We start from the raw sequence: 14,775 nt of genomic DNA, 5'->3' as shown, positions 1-14,775 counted from the left end.
AAGACAAGCAACAAATGTACACCAACACACTTCAGGCTAATTGAGATATTTGTACACAGTTTACGCAGCAACGCATTTTATTTCGGAGACGTATATTTTAGGGGGTATAAATAGCATTAAGAATTATGGTACATTAGATGGACTAATATCCTTGAACTGTCTAAATAATCCTTGAAGTTTTTCTATATAACTATTATAATTAATTAAAATTCCAGCTTGTTTTCCAACGGATAGCAGAAAAGAACCGATTCTTCTTTAAGACTTAATCAAGAGATATAAGGATGGGAAAGATAAACGACGAACGGTATTTATTCGTAGTTCAAGGTGAAAACATCTGTCTAGATTTGGATATCATAAATTTCAAACCAGTAAGCTTTTTCAGTGAATTTTAATCCCTGCAAAGCTAGTTAGATTTTACAATACCTGGCAAAGGATTAAAGTTCGTGACCTTGAGTAAAATTATTATTCAGCATTTCAGTAAGTGAGAGATAATCCTATGGTCATAATTATCAAATCATATAGACTCATAGATTATTTTGGGAAATTTTTACTAATAAGTGAGCAGAAGAGGGGAGGTTTTCTGTAGCAGGCGTCGTCGTAACTGCCGGGAGTGTGTCTCCCTTAAATTGCGGGGAATAGATAGCAGGAGCCTACACTTCCCTCGTTTATTGGCATTTCGAGCTTCTGAAATTTAGACAACTACCATTCAGCTTTCGTGCTGTTAAGGCGTATTTTACCCGTGGTTATGTTTTTGAATCGGAATTGGATTAACATACTTTCTGCATGAAAATGAACTCTGATTCGGATACGGACTGCTTTGTTTATGCCCCGGTCCCGAACTTTCTGCAGCATAATAATGAAAAAGGTGTCGAAGCTACAGTGATCTTAAAATTTGCTGTCAAATTCTTCGAGTCAAGTGATATTACCAAATCGAAGAAAATCCCGCAGCTCTGAATCATTTGAAAGGCATGTTAGAACTTTTTCGAAATCAGAGTGCTTCTTAGGACATGCATGTTTTTGTTATCCGTTCCCCAGCCGAAGTTCCCTGTATACTAGCAGTTGCTTACTCCAGGATAGCTTTTAAGCTTAACGGAATTCAACAGACTCTTTCGCAATTTAATGAAAAATGTCAACTTACGATCTGAATTTTCCCAGCCTCCCAAAGCCACTGTTATTATTACGAATGTACCGCGTGATCTCGATAATGCATCTAACAGAGGGAAAGAATTGACTGTATTTCTTGTCACGAATGCATTGAAACTGTGCGTGCGTCTGGTGATAAATTGATTGTGAAGATCGATAGTGTGGCCGCTGGTGATTTTTGGAAATCTGCGCGCTCGGTTTTTCGTGATTGCGAAGCAAAAATCGTGGAGAAATCGTTTTTTGGAATGATGAAAGATGTTGCACAAGATCTTGATTTCGCGCCTCTTAAAGCTTGCAGGGGCATTTGAGACGCTATGAGAATTGGGAGCTCAAATGATGTAAAAATTTCGTTCGAAGACGAAATTTCTCTTTCCTTGGCCCTTAAATCTGGACTGAAGATAGGCTATGAACTATTCCGAGTGTATAAATATCGGTGAATTTTTAGGTGCTGCAGGAAATGTCGATCACCTGACCACCTTGCTGCAAAATGTCCCGATAAAAACTACAAATGCTCACTGTGCTCTGGTCCCCATATGAACTCCAGTGACTCACCTTGCAGTAACACCCCAAAGTGTGCAAATTGTAGTGGAGATCATGTTGCTTACAGTTTTCGTTGCTCCAAACTAAAGGCTCTTTCTAATTCCGAAGTTCCACGACCTTCTCGCTTTCAATCATGAATGAGTATGAAGTCTCAATATGCTCTTTCAACATCAATGGGACAAAGGATAAAGCGTTAAGACTTGATGAGAAACTAGCTAATCGTAATGTTGTTCTCTTACAAGAACACCAGCTCCCAAGTTGCAGTATAATCTTCTAAGACGAAGTTCTCAACATGCTGTTTTCACCACGAATGCCTGCCGGACCCAAGGCAGGCCTTCTGGTGGTCTTGCCTGTGTAATTAAGCAATCTTTGCCTTGCTATTTGTCTCCTAGCTGCTACCAATCCTCTGAACACTATCTTTCAATCCGGCTTGCAGACGTGATCCTAATCAACGCCTATTTGCCCCATGATAGAAGACCTGTTTCTTCCTTCTCTAGTTATGCGAATGACTGCAACAAATTAATATCTGGTACTGCAACATATCTGATATTGAGCAGGGAGGATACAAGTGGGCGTGGGTCCTTATAGGCGACTTAAACTGTGACATCACCTTTTCCTCGACACGAAAGGAAGCGCTTTTTCAGTGTCTATCCTCAGCATTTAAGGTCCTGACGAAAGACCTTAGTTTTACATATATCATTGTAGTAGCTCTGTCTCAAATTTCGACCACTGCATCTGCTATCATTCATTACAAACTTCAGCAGTACAATGTTGATGAAGATGACAGAGATTATGATCATTCATCTCTGTATTTTGATATTACGGTTACTTCTTACGTATACTCGAACAACCATCACTGTCGCATAAGTGGTTGGAAAAACGTGATTGGTCTAGTGCGAACATGCCTCTTTACCATGCTATACTTGGAGATATACTGTCCACCGTGTGTGTCCCTTTCGATCTTCTTTGCACAAATGCGTACCCCATTATTGACAATGCTCGTCCTGATTTGAATCGCTATTATCGTGACTTTATCTTATGTATAAAGCAAGCTGAAGATGTCGCCGTCCCGCTGATCCGTGTCAGGCGGAATACCCAAAAACTAATTTGGAAGTGTGATCCTTTGCTGAAAAAAGTCAAGAATAAGACCAAATTCTGGTTAAGAATCTGGTCTGCCTGTGGTCGACTTTCACGGTGTACTGTGTTTGATCTAAAACAAAAGACGAAACTCGAACATAAACGCCATCTTCGTGCCGTTCGTTACTCCGGTAATTTTTCCGAATAGTAATAGTGAGTGGTGAAAAAAGATAAATTCTGCCAAGTTCTAGTGATATTAAACCTTGACCATCTTGGATCGAACATTATTCAAAAATATTTTCGAAAATTAATTATGCAGTGCATAAGCGTTTCTCACGTTTGCTCAACAAAAATCAGCCGTCCCGTTAATGTCAGAGACATGTGATTCCAGTTGAAAAGTGGGCTATTTTTAAAGGTATTAAGGGTTTAAAATCGAAATCTTTGGATATTGATGGGATTAGTGTTTTGAACCTTGTTCCCAATTCTTTTAAACTGGTATCTCATCTCCGACTGTTTTTTCAGATGTGTTTTAGTAGTTCGTGTGTGCCCGACTCGTTCTTATGTGGTAGCGTTAAGTCACTTCTAAAAAAAGGAAAAGATCCGGTTTTTTGTAGTTCTTATAGACCCATAACGGTAGCTTGTACTCTTAGCAAGATTTTTGAACACCTCCTACTACCTTATATCGCTAAGCTTGCTCTAAATGATGATAATCAATTTGGTTTTAGATCTGGGCTACGCTGTCAGCATGCTCACCGTGCTTTGACTTCTTTATTAAAAGATGTCCATCGCACTCGTCGCGTACTTCATTTCGCAGCCCTAGACTTGTCTAAGGCATTTGACAGCTTTTGTCTCACTCAAGCATGGACAGCATTTTGCCAGAGAGGAGTAAATCCGTCGGTAATTCACGTGCTTCGTTTTTGGTACTCCCATTTTTACCTTCGCCTTAAGTCATTAGATAATTCTTATTTGGTCATATCCCTCTTCGTTGCGGTGTAAGTCAAGGGGAGTTCTTTCGCCGTATATTTTTAATGCTTGTATTGAAAATGTATTATCAAAATTTCGACTACGTGCCTACTAGGACCATCTGCTATCACATACCTGGCTTATGCAGATGACCTTCTTCTGATTAAACAAAATGAGTCTTGTCTTGCCCGTTCAGTGAAGTCAGTTACTTCTGCTTTCCGCGATATCGGCCTGTACCTAAATACTGACAAGTGCGAGTTTCTTGTTTTCAACGGTAATAATTGTTCAGAATCACTACACTGCGGTGGTTTTAGTATCCCACGTGTTAAATCGTTTCGTTGGCTTGGTATAACAGTTTGCGATTCTATGAATGCTCTCCGGTCTCGTGCTGTCAGAGATATTAGTGATAAGCTGAGGCTCGGTTACTCTAAGATTGTAGCAAATCTTGGACACTATAGGAGAAGAGTGCTAACTCGGGTTTACTCAAATTTTTGTGATCATTCTGTACTCGTCTGTTGTGGTATTAGGTCATTTCTGTTGACTGGTGATCTAAAACGAATTTGCATAAATTATTACCGGTACTGCAAATTAATTTTTATCTACCTCGTTCTTACCAGAATACAAAACTGGTTAAAAAGTATTGTGCGACAGATATTACTGGTGCTTTTGAAAAATTATCTGCCAAGCTGGCTATTGAAGCGCTTTATAGGCTAGGATGTTTTCCTCGCCTTATCCTTCTTTTTTCTGTATTCGATTAAATTTGTTTCTTGTTTTACTTTTGCTGTTTTTCTTTTGTATTTTACTCCACTTAACCTCTGTTTTGTGAAGTGGGTGATAAATAAATTATTATTATTATTATTATAATGATTTCTTGTATGACGTCGTATGACACTAGCTCCCGAAAACTGAGCATGATCAGTTCAATGGTCCAATCCTTTTTGTCTCTATTTTACATGGCTTTTGTGATACTTAAGACGCGTCATCACGTGATTGTAATAGTTAAAATAGATACTTCATGAACGCCTTCTTAAACGAGATCATTTTTAAATCACAAAAATCTAATTAAGCACGTTTCTTTTATTTGTCCAATAACCTGATTTCTTACAAGGTTGCCGCTACCGCAGCAGCGCGCAGATGGTTTTTCTATCTTAATTAAATTGTTTAGCTTTGAAACACGTTTCACTCTGATTGGTTACTTCTTAAGTGTAAGGGTGAAAGAACTCAGATCCTTACAAATCTGATTTATATGTAAAAAAAATATTTTTAATCATGCACAAAATTGGAACAGCTTATTTTTTCAAGCTTTGGTCCAAAAACACTGATTTTTAGCAATTGTCATCATCGAGCTTCTTCTTTCAAATGTATAAAATCCTTAATTTCGTAAACCACATTGGCCTGTCATAACATAAAGACAAATAAAAAGATGAAAACTAGACTTCTTTCGAAATATATTGCTTTCAAAATATTTCCTGTCTATGTTTTGTTCAGTATTTTCATTTGGCCTTTAAAAGCTCAAAATTTTGATTGTTTTCGTTCTTCATGTTACAAAGTCCTTTTTCATCCTTGTTTGGAAATTTTGCAAATGTATTGTTTAATATTAATTTTTCACGTGTCCTTTTCGTTTGGAAGGCGTGGTGGTAGAATCCTTTTACGTCCAAAAACATCTGACGAAAGTTTTGAGATGGCTAGTTTGCTTAAAATGGTCAAAAGGTATATCAACTTGCCTTTAGAGTGGCATGATGCCTACAGATAGTAGGATAAGAGCCGTAAATAATGAAAATTGAAAGTTATTTAAACACATTTTTTGCAATAGAATTGATGGCCTCGTTTGATCTTGGGAGTAAAAGAGCCTGAAATTTTCAGGGATAAAAAAGATTGTTACAAGACAGGGGAGATAATCGGGTTGCCCTGAAAAAGGAAAAAAAAAACTATTTGTCCTTTCTTGTGCAGGGTGTAAGTCACAGCAGTAAATACTCCTGTATAACCAGCTGATAGAGATAGTAGTGACTAGTAACTCAGATGAATTTTACCTGTAGCTACAGGAACAAATAGATAGGACCCAACGTAGAAATTTGATATTTTTTGGAGATTTTAATACCTAGGTTGGTAAAAATACGGTAGAAATAATATATTCTATTCTGGACTACTCTGGCATAGAAAAATAGATTAGTAATGGTAATAGACTGCTGCAGCTTTGTATGTAAAATAAACTAGCCCTAATCAATATTGTTTCTGGTTTGAAAACAGCCAATAAGTTAACATAATCCCCACATATTGGTAATACGACCACCCTACTGATTAGGTTATTGTAAACAAAAAACTGGCAGGATAGACAGAAGAAATTAGAGTGTATAGAACTGTGTTCATCAGGGGTACTGCAGTAGCGGCAAGAAAGCATGAAACTAAATATCACTATCCAGCATAGAGCCTAGGGTTAATCTAAGGCTGAAATTGAGAAAGGATAAGACTTCCAAGAAGTTATAACGTTGATCGACTCCGGGACGAGAATTTTAGAAGCTTTTCAAGAAGAGTTGAATATCAAACCAAAGAGTTTAAGATTGGCCGATGTACAAAGAAGATGGGATAACTTTAGAAAATAGCCTGAGAAGAAGTATATGGTGTCTTAAGAAGGAAATTTAAGAAACGTATCTAGGAGTAGGAGCGACAATACTGTAAGCTTAAAACGAAAAGTCGTTTAAAGCCTTAATTTTGGAAATTGCAGATAGCACACAAAAAAAATCCTTTTGCTATTTCTTTAGTGGGATCTAGTAAAGGACAAACAAAAGAAATTCAGGCTTCGAAATTTCTCAAATATTAAGCTACACTCCAGAAGATAAATTTCCAAAAGATAATACGTTATATCAACTCTTGTCAAAAGATTGGCATTGAATAATCTTGTATATGAAGATGCAACGTTTGTCAAAAATTATATTATAAATACTAAATTTTATTCATTACTAGCTGTTGGGGAGGCGCTTCGCGCCCCCCAAGCCCCCCGCGCGCGTGTCGTTATGCGCCATTTAGTTACGCGCCATTGTAGTTGTGTCCCTGTGTACCACCTATGAATATAGATAGATTTATATATGTGTTTTAATCTACGTAAAACTTGCGAATATACGACATTCTTTGCTTTCCCATTGTCTGTGCATATACAAAGCCTTATGTACTAATAATGACGTCATATGCAAACGCTCTTTTTACAAACAAACAAACATGCATACACACAACTCGTTTTTATATAGATAGATAGATAGATAGATAAAATGCAAATTAACTGCGTAAAACTTGCGAATATACAACATTCTTCGCTGTCCCATTGTCGCTGCATATAAATAGATTGTCAAGTTTACCGACTCTCGAACATGCAACGTACAATTGTCCATGGGAAAAACAATCAGTATTAAGATCTATACCACATTTTTCTAATGATTGACCTTGAGCTTTGTTAATGGTGATTGCAAATGCTAATCGAATTGGGCATTGCAATCTTTTAAATTGAAAAGGCAGATACGTTGGAATCATGGGAATGTGAGGAATAAGAACAGCCTCACCCTCAAAAGACCCTGTCAAGATTGAGGCCTCTATTAGGTTTTCCATTGTTTTTTTTACGGCAAGTCGCGTGCCATTGCAAAGCTTTGGTGGGTTGATATTTCTTAAAAGTATTATTGGTAAGCCTATTTTTAGTTGTAGCACGTGTGGTGGAAACCCTGAAAGATCCACGGAATTTAAAAATTTAGATGGATAATTAACCGCTTCATTTGGTTCCAAAACTGTGTCGACTGACTTGTAAAGGACTGCCTGGTCTCGAATCTTGGTCAAAACAATATTGTTGATTTCGTGGACGTCTATAATTTTGTTTGCAAGAATTGCTCTTTCACTTAGCCATTTATTATTTTTATAATTTTTTAGAATATTCGGAAATACTTTTTCAATCAATTCATTTTTGGACGTCACTAAATTACAGAAATCAGCAGGTAGTTATATACGTCCTGAAATTGAATCTACTTGGAGCTTTCCGTTTCCAATTGCCAGCAATTGATCTGAAAATATTTGACCAGAGTCATCGTTTTGCAATCGGACACGCATATTTGTAGTTAATTTTAATGTTTTTACGTGTGCCCATAAATTAGAATTTTTCAGGCAAGCATTCATTTCGTCTGCAGGGGCTGATCTAGGTATTATAGGTAATGTTTGCCTGAAATCTCCCGCAAGCAATATTAATGTGCTGACAAAGGGTTTCGACTTCCCTCGCAAATCTTTCAAGCATTGATCCAGAGCCTTGAGCGATTTTTGTGTGCCATTGTGCACTCATCCCAAATAATAAGTTTGCATTGCTGCAATACTTTACCCATCCCAGATGATTTGGGAATATTGCACGTGGGAGTTTCTGTAGAATGCAAATTCAGAGGCAATTTCAAAGCGGAATGAGCAGTTCTTCCACCAGGCATTAATGTTGCGGCTATTCCGGACGACGCAATTGCCAACGCTATATCATTTTTTAATCGAATTGATGCCAGAATCAGTTTTATCACAAACGTTTTACCAGTACCTCCTGGCGCATCCAAAAAGAAAATTTCTCCAACGTTGTTATCGACGCAATGCATTATCGTATCATGAATGTCTTTTTGTTCCGACGTTAACTTGGAAATGTTATTTTGTACATACGACAATAGATCACTCGTACTGTAACTTCGTATATCTTCGGACATTTTTGACTTATATTTTTCCCATAACTCTGTAGGAGCTGATGGAATAAGGAATAAGGAGGAATAAGACTACTATTCACTGTGAGACTACTATTAATCAGAGTTGCCAACTGGCCATATTTTATGTCCAAAGGACACAATCCTAAGTGCCGAGACACAATGGCTTAATAGAGCATATAAGGGACACATTTCAGAATTTTGGGACATAAAAGGGCCATATTTTACCAATTTATGGCACAAAACAAAATGTTTCCCTATTGGATACATATTTGAAAAAAAATCACTTTAACCACAACAGTGCTAATACTCCTTCTATCTAGCTCCTCTTATCTAGCACTAAATCTACTAACTACTTACTCTCTGTTAGTTTTTTACATTTTATATTGTATTTTTTCGAGTTGCTTGCTCTTTCCTGAAGACAATTATCAGCACAAACTCTTGAAATTCTTTGTAAGTTTGTATTCTTTCATCTACAAACGATTTTATTTCTACTTGGTTTTACCCTAGAGTCAAGATAATAAGCAAGGAGGTTTTTTTTTTGTGTGTGTTAAAACTCAGTTGCAGCTTCTGATAGTCAACCAAAAAAACACACATACACACATACACACACACACACACACACACACACACACACACACACACACACACACACACACACACACACACACACACACACACACACACACACACACACACACACACACACACACACACACACACACACACACACACACACACACACACACACACACACACACACACACACACACACACACACACACACACACACACACACACACACACACACACACACACACACACACACACACACACACACACACACACACACACACACACACACACACACACACACACACACACACACACACACACACACACACACACACACACACACACACACACACACACACACACACACACACACACACACACACACACACACACACACACACACACACACACACACACACACACACACACACACACACACACACACACACACACACACACACACACACACACACACACACACACACACACACACACACACACACACACACACACACACACACACACACACACACACACACACACACACACACACACACACACACACACACACACACACACACACACACACACACACACACACACACACACACACACACACACACACACACACACACACACACACACACACACACACACACACACACACACACACACACACACACACACACACACACACACACACACACACACACACACACACACACACACACACACACACACACACACACACACACACACACACACACACACACACACACACACACACACACACACACACACACACACACACACACACACACACACACACACACACACACACACACACACACACACACACACACACACACACACACACACACACACACACACACACACACACACACACACACACACACACACACACACACACACACACACACACACACACACACACACACACACACACACACACACACACACACACACACACACACACACACACACACACACACACACACACACACACACACACACACACACACACACACACACACACACACACACACACACACACACACACACATATTTATATATATATATATATATATATATATATATATATATATATCTATCTATATAAAAATAAGTTGTCTGTCTGTGGATGGATGGATGGATGTGTCAGGTGACGTCACCTGAAAAAACTGGATTAGGTGACGTCAAAACTGAAAAAACTAAAAAAAGGCAAAAACTACAAAAAAAACTAAAAACTAATAAAAAAAATAAAAAAGCTAAAAAACTAAAAAAACTATAAAGGTAAAAACCAATAAAAAACTAAAAAAAAACTGAAAAAACTAAAAAAAGGCAAAAACTACAAAAAAAACTAAAAACTAATAAAAAAAGTAAAAAAGCTAAAAAACTAAAAAAACTAAAAAAACTAAAAAAAGGTAAAAAACTAAAAAAACTAAAAAATAAAAAAAAACTAAAAAAAGGAAAAAACTGAAAAATAAGCTAAAATAAAGGTAAAAACCAATAAAAAACTAAAAAAAAAAGGAAAAAACTAATAAATGACGACACTCAAAGAGAAAGCGACCAGGACAAAAGGAATGTTAAAAAAGCTAAAAAACTAAAAAAACTAAAAAAAGGTAAAAAACTAAAAAAACTAAAAACTAAAAAAAAACTAAAAAAGGTAAAAACTAAAAGAACTAAAAAAGAAAAAAATAAATGACGACACTCAAAGAGAAAGCGACCAGGACAAAAGGAATGTTCGATTAGTAATCAACAAAGCACCGGGACACAGGGAGTATAAATGACGACCAGGACACAAGTAAAAAAAAAATTAACAAAACTAAAAAGAAGGTAAAAACTACAAAAAAACTAAAAAGAAAAAAAAACTAAAAACTAATAAAAAAACTAAAAAATCTAAAAATCTAAATAAACTAAAACAGAAAAAAAAAGGAAAAAAATAAAGGAGAAAAACAAAACTAAAAAACGAATGTATATACAGACCGGTACACCGGGATACAAATGACGACCGGGACACAGGGAACATAAATAACGACCGGGACACAGGGACACAACTACAACGGGGACACCGGGGGAAACAGGGGGATATAAATGACGACCGGGACAAAAAAACTAAAAAGAAATAAAAACTAAAAACTAATAAAAAAAACTAAAAAATCTAAAAATCTAAATAAGCTAAAAAAGAAAAAAAAAGGAAAAAAAAGCGCGGGGGGGCTTGGGGGGGGGCGCGAAGCGCCCCCACCAACTAGGTGTTGGGGTGGCGCGAAGCGCCACCCCAACAGCTAGTATATATCTATATATATAAAAATAAGTTGTCTGTCTGTCTGTGGATGGATCAGGTGACGTCACCTGAAAAAACTGGATCAGGTGACGTCAAAACTGAAAAAACTAAAAAAAGGCAAAAACTACAAAAAAAACTAAAAACTAATAAAAAAATAAAAAAGCTAAAAAACTAAAAAAACTAAAAAAGGCAAAAACTACAAAAAAAACTAAAAACTAATAAAAAAGCTAAAAAACTAAAAAAACTAAAAAAAGGCAAAAACTACAAAAAAAACTAAAAACTAATAAAAAAAATAAAAAAGCTAAAAAACTAAAAAAACTAAAAAAACTAAAAAAAGGTAAAAAACTAAAAAAACTAAAAACTAAAAAAAACTAAAAAAAAAAGGAAAAAACTGAAAAATAAGCTAAAATAAAGGTAAAAACCAATAAAAAACTAAAAAAACTAAAAAAAGGCAAAAACTACAAAAAAAAACTAAAAACTAATAAAAAAGTAAAAAAGCTAAAAAACTAAAAAAACTAAAAAAACTAAAAAAGGTAAAAAACTAAAAAAAATAAAAAATAAAAAAAAAATAAAAAAAGGAAAAAACTGAAAAATAAGATAAAATAAAGGTAAAAACCAATAAAAAACTAAAAAGAAAAAAAGGAAAAAACTAAAAAAAATTTTCATCTAAAAAACTAAAAAAAAATAAAAAAGGTAAAAACTAAAAGAACTAAAAAAGAAAAAAATAAATGACGAAACTCAAAGAGAAAGCGACCAGGACAAAAGGAATGTTCGATTAGCAATCAACAAAGCACCGGGACACAGGAAGTATAAATGACGACCAGGACATAAGTAAAAAAAAAAAACTATCTATATATATAAAAATAAGTTGTCTGTGGATCTGTGGATCGTGGATCAGGTGACGTCACCTGAAAAAACTGGATCAGGTGACGTCAAAACTGAAAAAACTAAAAAAAGGCAAAAACTACAAAAAAAACTAAAAACTAATAAAAAAAATAAAAAAGCTAAGAAACTAAAAAAACTAAAAAAAGGCAAAAACTACAAAAAAAACTAAAAACTAATAAAAAAGCTAAAAAACTAAAAAAACTAAAAAAAAGGCAAAAACTACAAAAAAAACTAAAAACTAATAAAAAAAATAAAAAAGCTAAAAAACTAAAAAAACTAAAAAAACTAAAAAAAGGTAAAAAACTAAAAAAACTAAAAACTAAAAAAAACTAAAAAAAGGAAAAAACTGAAAAATAAGCTAAAATAAAGGTAAAAACAAATAAAAAACTAAAAAAAAAACTGAAAAAACTAAAAAAAGGCAAAAACTACAAAAAAACTAAAAACTAATAAAAAAAGTAAAAAAGCTAAAAAACTAAAAAAACTAAAAAAACTAAAAAAACTAAAAAAAGGTAAAAAACTAAAAAAAATAAAAAATAAAAAAAAACTAAAAAAAAAGGAAAAAACTGAAAAATAAGCTAACATAAAGGTAAAAACCAATAAAAAACTAAAAAGAAAAAAAGGAAAAAACTAAAAAAAATTTTCATCTAAAAAACTAAAAAAAACTAAAAAAGGTAAAAACTAAAAGAACTAAAAAAGAAAAAAATAAATGACGACACTCAAAGAGAAAGCGACCAGGACAAAAGGAATGTTCGATTAGCAATCAACAAAGCACCGGGACACAGGGAGTATAAATGACGACCAGGACATAAGTAAAAAAAAAAATTAACAAAACTAAAAAGAAGGTAAAAACTACAAAAAAAACTAAAAAGAAAAAAAACTAAAAACTAATAAAAAAACTAAAAAATCTAAAAATCTAAATAAACTAAAAAAGAAAAAAAAAGGAAAAAAATAAAGGAGAAAAACAAAACTAAAAAACGAATGTATATACAGACCGGTACACCGGGATACAAATGACGACCGGGACACAGGGAATATAAATGACGACCGGGACACAGGGACACAACTACAACGGGGACACCGGGGGAAACAGGGGGATGTAAATGACGACCGGGACACCGGGACAGGGAATGGTCGATTAGCAATCACCATCAACAAAGCTCAAGGGCAATCATTAGAATCATGAGGTATAGATCTGAATACAGATTGTTTTCCCATGGACCATTATATGTTGCATGTTCAAGAGTCGGTAAACCTGACAATCTATTTATATGCAAAGACAATGGGACAGCAAAGAATGTTGTATATTCGCAAGTTTTACGTAGTTAAAACCATATATATATATATATATATATATATATATATATATATATATATATATATATATATATATATATATATATATATATATATATCTATCTATATTCACAGGTGGGACATAGGGACACAACTACAATGGCGCGTAACTATTATGGCGCGTAACGACTTACGCGCGCGGGGGGGCTTGGGGGGGGCGCGAAGCGCCCCCACCAACTAGGTGTTGGGGTGGCGCGAAGCGCCACCCCAACAGCTAGTATATATATATATATATATATACTAGCTGCTGGGGTGGCGCTTCGCGCCACCCCAACACCTAGTTGGTGGGGCGCTTCGCACCCCCCCAAGCCCCCCCGCGCGCGTAAGTCGTTACGCGCCATATTAGTTACGCGCCATTGTAGTTGTGTCCCTGTGTCCCACCTGTGAATATAGATAGATTTATATATGTGTTTCAAACTACGTAAAAATTGCGAATATACAACATTCTTGGCTTTCCCATTGTCTGTCCATATACAAAGCCGTATGTACTAATAATGACGTCATATGCAAACGCTCTTTTTACAAACAAACAAACATGCATACACACAACTCGTTTTTATATAGATAGATAGATAGATAGATACAATACAAATTAACTACGTAAAACTTGTGAATATACAACAGTCTTCGCTGTCCCATTGTCTGTGCGTATAAATAGATTGTCAGGTTTACCGACCCTCAAAGATGCAACATACAATTGTACATTGGTAAAGCAATCTGTATTAAGATCTATACCGCATTTTTCTAGTGATTGCCCTTGAGCTTTGTTGATGGTGGTTGCAAATGCTAATCGAATTGGGAATTGCAATCTTTTAAATTGAAAAAGCAGATCCGTTGGAATCATGGGAATGCAAGAAATAAGAACAGCCTCACCCTTATAAGGCCCTGTCAAGATTGTGGCCTCTATTAGGTTTTCCATTGTTTTTTTACGGCAAGTCGCGTGCCATTGCAAAGCTTTGGTGGGTTGATATTTCTTAAAAGTATTATTGGTACACCTATTTTTAGTTGTAGCACGTGTGGTGGAAACCCTGAAGGATCTATGGAATTTAAAAATTCAGATGGATAATTAACCGCTTCATTTGGTTCCAAAATACAAATTAACTGCGTAAAACTTGCGAATATACAACATTCTTCGCTGTCCAATTGTCGCTGCATATAAATAGATTGTCAGGTTTACCGACCCTCGAACATGCAACGTACAATTGTCCATGGGAAAAACAATCAGTATCA

The 14,775-nt window shown here is 35.6% G+C and overlaps 1 long non-coding RNA gene across 1 annotated transcript; it reads left to right on the top strand.

The window, feature by feature from the left end:
- Window positions 1–10,125: 10,125 nt before the first annotated feature.
- LOC136031189 (uncharacterized) lies at window positions 10,126–13,307 on the top strand. Its single transcript, XR_010618455.1, has 2 exons — window positions 10,126–10,316; window positions 12,562–13,307. It is a non-coding gene; the product is annotated as an uncharacterized LOC136031189 (long non-coding RNA).
- The last annotated feature ends 1,468 nt before the right edge of the window (window positions 13,308–14,775 follow it).

This window comes from Artemia franciscana, chromosome 9 (assembly GCF_032884065.1).
Source record: "Artemia franciscana chromosome 9, ASM3288406v1, whole genome shotgun sequence".
Classification (NCBI taxonomy): Eukaryota; Metazoa; Arthropoda; class Branchiopoda; order Anostraca; family Artemiidae; genus Artemia; species Artemia franciscana.
The sequence above is the reverse complement of the archived record's forward strand: the minus strand, read 5'-3'. Positions and strand labels throughout refer to the sequence as shown.